Consider the following 12562-nt stretch of genomic DNA (forward strand, 5'->3'; position numbering starts at 1 on the left):
ATTTAAATGAACTGAGGGGATTTGAAAGCCCAATGCAGTAGAAAGTGTTTGCACTCAGATAGGAAGAACACTGATCCAGGGGAGGCTCACAGTGCGCAACCGTCCCGTGTTTGGGGCCTACCACCTTGGAGAGATGCCTACTTCAGTCTTCACATTTGCCTTGTGAAACACATTATCAGTCGTTATTAGCTCCATTTCACAGCTGGGGGAACTAAGGAAGCTCATTCAAATGGCTTCTCGGGGGCCTCAGAGGAAGTCAGTACACCACGTGGGAGAAATTCCTGCGTTTGGGCTCTTTCTTCCTCACACACGTAGAAAAAGCAGGCTTTTCTGGCAACCTTCTCACAGCTGAAGTCATCTCTGCAAAAAAGAGCAAGGCTGACATGGTGTTAGCTCTGGGGTAGTGGTCACAACCATAGCCTTTCTGAAAGCATAAAAGCAGTGAATGTAAGAATCGTAGTGGAGAAATACGGTCGAGATTGTATAATTGTAGCCAATGGGCTGCCATAAAATTCAGAAGACTCCAAATCACTTCTATTACTGATTCCCCATTCCTGAATTAACCATATTCCAATGGCATTCAATTAAAACCTGACATTTTGTCATGGGCACCTTAGCCAAAAATAGGTCATGACTCCCAGTGGACTCTGAAGACGTGGAGTATGTGTGTGGTGAAGGGTGTGAGGTGTGATATGTGGTATCATTTAGGCACTTACTGCCTATTAGCTATATACTAATCATTGTGTCACTTGTTGGGAAACAGAAGTAAAAAACAGAAGTCTTTTCCCCTAAAAGACTTTAGGATTTAGATAGATAAACAACACCCTCATATTCACCAGCCCTAATAGAACCTAGAGTTAAATAGATACTATTTTTAATTTTCTTAACCACATGTTTCTTTAAATCTTTAAACTAATTTTTTTACAAATCACTTTCTAATGTCACTATAATATGTTTGTTCCTGGCCTGAAAAGTTGGCTCAGCAGTTAAAGGCGTTTACTGTCCTTTGGTTCTCAATAATCATGTTATGTGGTTTATAACTGCCTGTAAGTCCAGCTCCAAGAAAGCAGATGTCCACTTCAGGGCTCTTTAGGCATGCATGTGGCATACATTCAAACACACACCTCAAAATAATAATAATAGTAATAATAATAATAATAAGATGATGATGATGATGATGATAAAGAAGAAGAAGTTCTTTTCATACGAAAATTATTTAGTCTTTCAGCCAATACTGAGATTTAGAACTTCCCAAATGGACATTGTGCTGCTTTCTCACAAAATAACTTATCTTCAGGGTGTGGTGGCCCACACCTTTAAAGCCAGCACTTAGCAGGCAAAAGCTGGCAGATCTGTGTGAGTCTGAGATCAGCTGGGTGTGCATACAGTGAGTTTCAAGCCAGGCAACCACCACTACATAGTGAGACCCTGTCAGAGGAAACAAACCAACAAAATCCCTATAGCCAGGGCTCAGGGACTGAGGCAGAAGAGCAGGCAGAAAGACTGTAAGAGCCAGAGGAAGGTGGAGTTTGCTGTGGGACTGTGTCTCCTAGAAATGTCACCACGGCTGCCCAAACAAGGATGACAGCAATAGATGTACTAACATGTGTGGCAATAGATTGTGCACCCCCATATATTGTGTACCCTAATAAACTTATCTGGGGATCAGAGGACAAAGCCAACTGCTAAGATTAGACATAGAGGTCAGGCAGGGGTGGCACACACCTTTACTCCCAGCACTTGAGATCTCATGCCTTTGCTTGAGAAGCACACATACCTTTAATCCCAGGAAGTGGCATGGCTGGATGGAGAACGGTATATAAGGCATGAGGAGACAGGAACTAAGAGCAGCCCAGCTCAGACCCTATTGGGTGAAGACTCAGAGGCTTTCTTTCATTCTGAGGAAACAGGATCAGCTGAGGAGTTGGCGAGGTGAGGTTGCTGTGGCTTGTGCTGTTTCTCTGATCTTTCAGCTTTCGCCCCAGTATCTGGCCCTGTTTTGTTTTGTTTTTTATTAATGAGGCTGTTTAGCAATTCATGTTACAAATAGGGAAGGGGGAAGCTCCAACTTCAACCCTAGACAAACAACTACAGACAACAGAGAATGCCGAGAAAGGGAAAGACATCGTCCCCCCAGAGAAGAGCCCCCCAGTTCGATATCCAATACCAGTTAGTCAACCCTGAGATCATATATGTGCAGGCAACATTGTATGGACTGAGCAGGCCGTATTTATATATTTAAGAATGTAAATGTATATACAATACATATTCAACAATATATCTAACAACAGTTAAAGCAAAGGAGGCCATGAATTTGAGAGAGAGCAAAGTGGGTACATGGGAGGGGTTGGAGACAGGAAAGGGAAGGGTGGTAATGTCTATATTATAATCTCAACATTAAAAATTATTATTAAAAAAGCAAAACAAAAAATAAACAACAAAACAAACCAAAAAAAATTTTTTTAATTTACATCCTTAAGATGCAAGTTAAGACTGGCTCAGGTACCCATCTTTTTGGTGTGTGTTAAAATTTCATTTCCATCTTTGAAGTTTTAAGCACATAAAAAAAAAAATCAAACACAAACCCTGCCTCTGTCCCAGAAGAGAGATGTATAAACCCAAACTTGCAATACAGGGAGGTAAAGGCGGGTTGACAAATTCACAATATATGACCTTCTCTAGAGACCGCCACATGGGGTGCACGGGGGTGCGGTGAGTGCAGGGGAGCTTTATGGAGGAAGTGAGATTTGAATGCTTCTGAAACAGCAGGTCCCCAAGGTGATAGGAGGATGAGGACTTTTCCAGGCAAACGAAGAAGCATATGCGAAGGCTGAATGTATGATTTGGGAGTCTCCTGGGAGTCTACCCAACCAGAGGAAAACTCCTAAGAAGGATGAAAAGTGGGGTAGTGTCTACAGGAGCTGTCTTCCTGCAGGCCGAGTCAGACACCAGACGACCTCAGCTCATACTGTCTGCCCCCAAGTCTTTTGCAGTGACCTGTGGTCATGGAGACTTCTCTGTTTCCCCATCTTCCTCATCATTAAACAACAGTGCCTGCTCCTGTCTGTTTCAAACACACAACAAAGACCTCATGCTCCATCACTGAGTCAGAGCAGACAGGCTGAAGTATCTCATCCACCATGGTGCTGTCGCTGACAAACTTATAAGGAACCTCTGCACACAATAGATTATCGTTACAGTTCTAGAGCATAGTTCTACCTCCAACGCCTCTTCCTCCACTTCTAATCATTCAGCTATTGACTGTCAGCATGGACGCAAGCAGTGGATTCCTGTAGACTCTTCTTTCAGCCACCGTGACTTCTTGTAAAAGCTGCGAGAGAGAGTACAAGAAGACTCTGGGACAATTTGTAGGCTTCCTTTTTATAGGCAAACCCATCTATTTCACAGAAAATCGAGGTTAGTTTTAGTTTGTAGAAGTTAACAATATTCTCAAAAAATCCTTTTGTAATGTTTACTGATGAATAACTTTTCTACACATTCTCCCTCAATTGTTGGCGGGCTGCTGTCCTGGTGGGTTTCTTGATTGTGAAGTAATCTGGTATCTTGGTATTATTTACAAGGAACTGTGGTGTATACAGATAGTTAAATTATGGCTCAGGGCCTGTCTTAGGCTAAAATCATTAAACAAAAAACCGTTATAAATATGTCTGTTTAAAGTTTTATAGTAAAAAAAAAATCGCTAGAAGCTTGGAAGGTAAGCCTTGATTGGTAACTACCTATGAAATAATTTGATTTTTTTTTTTTTTGAGATAGGGTTTCTTTGCATAGCCTTGGCTGTCCTGGAACTTGCTATGTAGACCAGGCTGGCCTTGAACAAAAAGATTCATCTGCCTCTGCCTCCTGAGTGGTAGGATTAAAAACATATGCCACCACTGCCTGGCATATGAAATAATTTTTAAAAGTTAAACGTATTAGGTGACAAAAAATACATTTTCCAAAAAACCTGTATTGGCAAAAGGGAACTAAATGGACTTGACTTTATTCTTCTAAAGGCAGATATACAGTTTTGTTGCACCATTTTATTGGAAAGGTTGTCTTTTATTGGAGCAAAGGCTGTCTTTTTTTGATATGTCTGTCAAAAATGGGTGTCCACACCTATATGACTTCATCTCTGGGTTCACTATTATGTTGCATTGGCATATACATCTTTGTGTGCCAGTACCATACTGTCCTTATGATTAGGGCTTTGTAGTATAGTTTGGGGTCAGATAATGTGATGCCTCTATATGTTCTTTCTGCCTCAAAATGCTTGGGCTATCACAGTCTTTGTGTTTCCATACAAATTTTAAGAATTTTTTCCCAATTCTTTGAAGAATGTCATTGGAATGTGGGTGAGTATTGCATTGAATCTATAGATTGCTTTTGAGAGTTCAGGCATTTTCACCATATAAATTCTGCCATTCCAGAAGCACGGAAGTTCTTCCTATTGTCTAGTGTCTTTAATTTCTTTTTTATTAATGTCTTAAGGTTTTCTTATGGAAGCCTTTCACCTCCTTCATTATATTTTTTTGTGAGAGGTTTTTTTGAGGCTGTGGTAAATGGGAGATTTTTTTTCCTAATGTATTTTTCAGCAAGTTGGTTATTGATATATATAAAAACCACTGATTTTTGTATGTCCATTTTGTATCCTACAACTTTAGTGAAATAATCATGTTTTCAATGTCCTAAGTGAAGTGAAATAGGTGAGTACCAATTAATGTATTTCAAAACTGAAGGAATGGTTATAATTTCCCAGAGGAAACCGAGGATGATATCAGTAGACAGACATAAGCAGGAAAAAGTATTATGCTACTAAATAATGAGACATTATGAAATGCCAGACACATATAAAGTATTCTATGGGCACATTATTTCACTTCATGCTTTGGAAACCTCTTGAGGAAGATTCATCATCACTCCTACTATAGGTGAGCAGTTCATGAAAAAAGAGAAAAAGAAATTCATCAGCATCCATTAAAGCTAATAATACATAGAGCAAGGTTTTGAGCTTAGGAATCACTAAGATCCGTGACAAGGCAAGCCTTCACAGCTACCCACCTATTGTCTTAGGTCATCCATCTGCTAAAAGGAAAAGCTACAGAAGGAACATGCTTGTCTCCAAGTTGTAACATTAATTCATAGTCTAGATATGTTTACATATTTTATAACTCATGGTCTCTGACAGTCCTTCAGGTAAGCGTTACCGATTTCTCCATGTTGGAGCTGAGTAAATAGAAATGTCATGAAACAAAAGAATTTGCCTCTGTCAACACAACTAAGTTCCCCAACTCCAAAACGTTGGCTATTATGATCCCACCTCTTCCTATTCCAAAAAGGTGGAGAGAAAGTGGTATTGGTTTGCCCTGAGCATGCATCACGCACAGACCCGCCACAGATAAAGAGGCATTTTTCTCTTTGTGCCCATAAAATGATAATTCAAGTCAAGATAATTTAAATTTTTAAGTAAAAATGTATTTGCAATGAAAACTGTTAGCAAACCCAATAACTGACGAAGGCCAAAAGGATCCTCCTCTTTATACATTTTCAAAGAATATTGTGGTTTTATACGTTATATTTTTTTCTTAGTTTGGCTGTTTAATAGTTTTTCAAAAGCTCAAAACTTCTTAGAAATATGATTATTTTAAATCATTTTTACTACAGGGGGAGGAGTAGCAGCATCTTCTCAATTTAACTTGAAAAGGGGGAGATTTTCTTAAATGAATTGTTACTAGCAACTTGAAAAAGAAAACGAACCAAGAGACATTTGGGTCTTGTTAATCCCTGAAGTTGGAGTTTTGATATATAAAAATGGAAAGAGTAAAACTCTCCTCTTTGAAGGATGTTCAAAGGGTAATATCATTATTTAAAAAGTCGGTACCAGCAATCCATACACAGCATGGAGAGTCACACATTCCTCTTCTGTGGTTTATAACTGGAGATACAAAAAAAAAAAAAAAAAAAAAAAAAAAAAAAAAAAAAAAGTCCAAAGGGAAAATTCCCAAGAAGGTTCGAATTTATTCCCCAGCCTTAGCGCCCATTTCTGGCTCGCCCGTGTGGATTTATTGCTCAGTTCACATACACACTGGCACTGAGGAGAATAACAGCCAGTCTGTACACACACCGATCTTTCACTCCTGGTGTCATCTAAGGAAAACGCCCCTTCTCGGAAATGTGAGCATCTGTCTTCTCCCAAGTTCAAGGTGTGAGGAAAGGGAACTGAGTTTCATTAAGGTAACTGCCTCCAGCCGTGGGTTTAAATGTCACTCTTCTTTCAATGACAGGCAGCCTGGGGTTTTTAAAAGCAAAAACAAACAAACAAAAAATACTGAAAATAAAAACCATAACGAGTTCGAGGCCAGCCTGGACTACCAAGTGAGTCCCAGGAAAGGCGCAAAGCTACACAGAGAAACCCTGTCTCGAAAAACCAAAAAAAAACCCAAAAAACAAAAAAAAAAAAACAAAAAAAAAAAAAACAAAAAAAAACCCACCATAACGATGTCTTTCAAGTTAGTCAACAGGGAACTTGGTGTCAAATTAGGTATATAACCAAAATACCATGGAGTTACTTTCTGTACTCCTTTATAGGGAAAAAATAATATAATAATTTACATTTTAAATCGCTGGGATTTAACATAGACCCTTACTATAATAAAACCCAATCTGGAGGAGGAAATCTTGCTATGGCATTCCCTCAGGAATAAATTTTTATAGTTATAGCCAGATAAAATATGATTTGCCTGCAAGGTGAAAGTTACTACTCTATACCCTACCATCTGCATTACATATTACTGTGAAATTTATACTGAAACTGTGTTGAAGTATTAGAATAAAGTAAATTGTCTCAGCAAAGACAACATTCACAAATCTAATACTTTAAGAAGGGCTATGAGGAACGGTAAGGAACACACGTCCATTTTACTAAAGTCATGTAACAGAATAATGAGAGGACCCTCAGGTAAACCACCTTGAAGTCCGGGAGCTCTCTGTCTCGTGTTAAACACCAAATTGGCCACGATCTCCTTACTGTCTTGGCATGACCACAGGGGCCACTTGTAAACACACTCCATGCATGGGCACTGGAGAACTCTAATCCCTTTCAACACTCCCCAGGGTATTACCAGCAAAATTAGAACACATCACCCTTTCTGACCCACCTCAGCCTTGTAAAGCTCTTTTTCTGTTTTTTAATTTTGCACATGGAAGCACTCCCCCCCCAGGTAGAATTCTACCCCCCAGGGAGAATGTTTCTGAAGAGAAACACATCAGGATTCTTTTTCTGGCTCCTTGAAACAGATACCCACTCCTAAGTCTCTGTGTTCAGGTTTGCCCGTGCCCGGGTATCAATCATTGCATCTTTACGTATTTTGTAGGTGAAATTTTTCTTCTTAATGTAAGAGTATTAAGTGTTAATTTATATGAATGTGAGGACTTCAGAGGCATCTCCTAAATTGTAAGGTGTAATACGTTTCAGCCCTCTAAATTTTTCCATTCCAGATGTTTGGGGACTTTTTGTTTGTTTTGGGGAGTTTTCTTTTTAATTAAAAACCATGGGCCACCACAATGGCTCCTGAGAAGGGTGCCCGCTGTCAAATCTGGTGACTGAGTTAGGTCCCCAGGACCCAGCTTCCTTCAGTTGTGATCTGACCTCCTCACACATGTGACACTCACACGTCCCCCAATGAATAAATGTAAGACTGTAATTAATTAGCCAATTAATTAAATCTAAAAAAAAAACCCAAGATGCACCAACTTACCAGTTTAAATATTTTGAATGAATCTGGTTTTTAAATGATTAAAAATCCAAACCAGGTCCCCTTGTCTCAGTTCCTGCGACTCACTCCTCTGGGCAGATGTGATGAAGCTGAGGTATTGGGGTACAACATCTGGCAGGTACTTGTGAATTATAATTCTCCTTTACAACTAGAAACTACATCCTGGTTAGATCTCAGTGGGGTTCAGTGCTCTGTCAGAACTTCACACAGGGTTTGTTTTGATCTGTTCTGGAGTTAACCCACACAGCTTTCGTTCACACTAATAACATCCCTGTGTCTGGTCTACACCAATCCAGAGGCCACTAATTAAAGGTTGGAATTAACCAAATGCAGTTTCACTACAAAACACATGAAAGTTGTTAAAAATTTAAAAGTTAACTGCTGGTTCTCACTACAGGCAAGACTGAGGAACATGAGCCCCTTATAACATTACTTTTATAGCAAAAACATTTTAAAGCATATTTGAGATGCTTCACATCAGCTTGCTTAGTGTGCGGTATTAGCATAGCAGAAGAACGAGCTAACCTTTTAAGACTACCAAACACCAAGGGATGAAAAGGGGGTAACAGGGAAATATCCCGCTTCCCTCAGCATGGTGACTCCCACTCTGAGATTCTGACCTGCCCAACAGTCGTATATGCACGTCTTAAAAAATTACCTGGCCATTTTCTGACCAGAATTGCGTTGGTTTAAAAATGAAAGACAGGGGTCTGGAGAGACAGCTCAACAGTTAAGAGCACTGACTGCTCTTCCAGAGGACCCGGGTTCAATTCTCAGCACCCACATGGCAGTTCACAGTTGTCTGTAACTCCTGTTCCAGGGGATCTGATGCCCTCCTACAGGCGTGCATGAAGGCAAAACACCAATGTACATAAAATAAATAATTGTTAAAAATGAGCCAGGTGGTGGTGGTGGCGGCGGCGGCGGCGGCGGCGGCGGCGGCGGCGGCGGCGGCGCACGCCTTTAATCCCAGCGCTTGGGAGGCACAAGCAGACAGATCTCAGTGAGTTCGAGGCCAGCCTGGGCTACCAAGTGAGTTCCAGGAAAGTGCAAAGCTACACAGAGAAACCCTGTCTCAAAAAACCAAAAAAAAAAAAAAGAAAGAAAGAAGGAAAGACAGACAGACAGAGCTAGGGCTGGCCAAAGAAGGTGGCTGTGGGTTGAGGAGCTAAGCTGCACAATTCAGTCAAAGACTGCAGCTCCTGTTTCATGCTTAATTTTGTTTATCTAAAATCAGCATATTGTGTAGATAGAGTGCGAGAATAGTCTGAATTTATCCATGAATACCTGGACCAAGAAACTGAACACTGTCAGTGCACACATATATAATATCTTTTTTTTCCGGTATCTGTTAACCCAATATAATCAAATTCAAGATGAAATAGTGAGCAACCGCTATTAGTCAAAGACCTGATGAACTTCATCCCTTCTCTCAGTGGTCCACAATCTAAGAACTTCAAAATACACCCTCTCGCTTTCGTCCTACAGTATGTTTTCAAACTTGGATGTGTGTAAACACCTTCTGCATTTTGTGCTGGTGCCCTGTACCCGATCGATCGTTCTCTTCATGGAGTTGGAGGAGGGCCCAGGATCCTGCATGTAATTAGCAGCGAGGTGATCTCTGCAGAGGTAATCTTCAGGCTATTCATTTCAAAGCACAGACCCTCCCCTCCGAGCCTCAGGACCAGGAGACCAAAAGAGCATCTGCTGAAGCAAGGGGCCCACCACGAGTTCAATGCGCTACACTAAGTGGATGGTTTCCACAGAAGACACTTTCCAAACAAGAAATTTCTCGTGGGAGAAAAAAAGTCTCTGAACATGTGGTTGCTGGCCTTCGTTTCAGAGAGATCACCAGCATATTACTAACCAGCCTCAGCATAATTGATATTCAAGTCAAATCAATGCGATGATAAAACTCATGAAAGCAAAGTACAATTGCTGCTGATGTAAAAACATAAAAGTGTTAACATTGTGGTTTCCTATTTAGACCGTATTTCTTCCCATCTGATACTAGTTTTTAGCATTTTCACTTCCTCTTTTTATTTTTCTTAACAAATGAATTCGTCAGCACACTAGCCAGGGATATTTTTTATAAAAAATTTGTTTTCACATATATAGGTAGTGACATATGTAGTATATGTATACACACACATGCACACTCACACATCTGCACACATGAGCAGATATAGATAGATAGATAGATAGATAGATAGATAGATAGATAGATAGATAGATGGATGATAGGTAGATGATAGATGAATAGATAGATAGATAAATGATAGATAGATAGATGATAAGTAGATAGGTGATAGGTAGATGATAGATGAATAGATAGATTAGATAGATAGATGGATAGATGGATAGATAGGTAGATGATAGGTGGATAGAGGATAGATAAGTAGATAGATAGATAAGTAGATAGATCATAGGTAGATAGATAGGTAGACGTTATTTAGATGGATGGATGATAGATAGATAGATAGATAGATAGATAGATAGATAGATAGATAGATGGACGGACAGGCAGACGGACAAACAGACAGATGATAGATAGCTGCATAATCGTTTGCTGAATAAGTAGTTCCTGTCCTTCATATTTTCCTGCTCTCTCCCTTTCCATGGCCATCACCATCCTACCCTCATTCAGTGCACACTTAATTACACCCATATTTGTTTAAAAAATACGTTAGCTAAGTTTCATTATTTTTCATGAAACAATTGGATATTTTTAAAATAAATCCGCGGGCAAGAGTTTGCATTTAGAGGACCATGTTTGTCTCGTAGTGGTTCGGGCTTTTGCTGAGCCTGGTAGCCTACAGCTGTGTCCCCAACATTCGGGTGTGCGGTGTGTGCAGGTTAGGAGGAGGATTGCCGGTGTCAAGCTAACCTGGGCTACGCAGTAGGATTGAAGCTAACCTGGGCTACGTGGCAAGACTCTGTCTCCACAGTAAATCAACTGAGCAGAACCGTTATTTATGCAAGATCCCCCAAGTTCACGATTCTGTTAGGCTGAGCTAATTATTTTTACAATGAGTAAGGGAAGTAAAATGGCACTGTGTGAGAAGGAAACGCTGGTGTGAAGACAAGGTAGTGTCTCTGTCACTAAGAAACCGTGCACAGGTGACGGGAGATGCAGACACTCAGACCACTGGCCCCCACACCCTTGAGGTTGCCTTATGGAACAAATGTGCCCTTCCTAGGAGACATTCCTGTAAATCCTTGCCCAGGGTGCACTGGAGATTCAGGGGGCTTCCCTCTTACTCAGAACTAGCCTGCCAAAGGCTGACCCATGGCCCGGCATTGTCAAAGCTGCCTGCTTTTGTAAGACGGCCTATTCCATGCATCCTAAGAGGACACTTCCTAAAATAAAGACTTGGAGGCAGGGATGGTTGGAAACAGACCAATATCAGAGTTTGCTTGACAAATACAGTGATGGAATGCAATTTAAAAAAACCAAAATTCTCTCTAAAGGTGCAATAATTAAAAATGTGACTTTTGTGATTGAAAAATGGGCAATGGTGTATCATAAAATAGGCTGCCTTGTTACTGAAAAACACAATCTAGCTTCACTGTAATTGATGCTATTATCAAATATTCTTGCTTATGTTTAAACTCAAATGCATATTAATTTTAACTGTGTCGACACTTTGAAAAAGGATCCTTGATAGAGGGTCCACAATTTCCTTTTTACTGGCTGTTAAACATTCAGGCATGAATTAAAGGTGGTTTTGCTCCCCACCCCACACCCCGCCCCCATTTCTAAAATAAACACGAATATGTTTTACAACAAGAAACATGCATGTTATTATTTAGGAGGGAGAAGATTTTTAGATTCACTAAAACCCACAGATATTTTACCCTAATTCATGTCTAGTCTTGGAGAATTTGTTAACAGTCTTCACAATGTTGGAGAATTTCTTGAAACAACACTCATGGAATTTCATTGTGTGCATGATTTTATAATTAAGAATCTGGCAACTATTCCTGATTTCTAAGTCTATTTTATGCTGGGATAAGTGGAATCCAAGAAACAATGCAAGTAACAAAATTCAGTCTCAGGTGGGTCTGGCTTCTGATTGAGCAAGCATGAGATTTACAATGTAGGACAAGCAAAAATGTCTCATTACCTGGGATTATCATAATCCTGGAAATGACAAATTTTAAAATTTGTAGATTCATTTTAAGACCACAGAGCAGGCTGTGAGAAGGAGCATGTATTTATTGTGACCAGGTGTTCCTGGCCCACTGTCTTTAATAGCTGAGACCACATTGCTTTATCCCCAGAGCTCTGTTCAGGAAGGCATAAAAGGCATGGATGTTTAAGAGGGCCTGGTAAAATCTTCACCTTTCCTGCTCAAAGGGTACCTCATTCTAGGGGCAGAATTTAGCAGCTTCCACGTTAGGGTGAGAAGTGCTGAGATTTCTAAAAACAGATGTTGAAGTCAGTAAATTCAGTCTGTGTCTCATACGTCATCTTTTTGGACCCAACAGGACTTTAAGACATTGAACTCATTAAAACAAACCCGAAAAGTCAAAAAAAAAAAAGGACCCCCAAAAAGCAAAGACATACGACACAACTGGATAATTCTCAACTCACCTATCATGAAATAGTTGTAGAATTTTTTGTTTCCATTGAAAACACAATGTACAACATAAAAGAATTCCAATACACTGTGATGCAGACATCAGCCTCTCTAAATTACAGGATCCATTTGTAGGGCTGAACGGTGTGACATTTTATATACATTAAAGAAAAATTGTCTTCTCCAAGAAGAAAGCTGTCTCTTTTT

The sequence above is a fragment of the Peromyscus eremicus genome, chromosome 18, assembly GCF_949786415.1.
Source record: "Peromyscus eremicus chromosome 18, PerEre_H2_v1, whole genome shotgun sequence".
Classification (NCBI taxonomy): Eukaryota; Metazoa; Chordata; class Mammalia; order Rodentia; family Cricetidae; genus Peromyscus; species Peromyscus eremicus.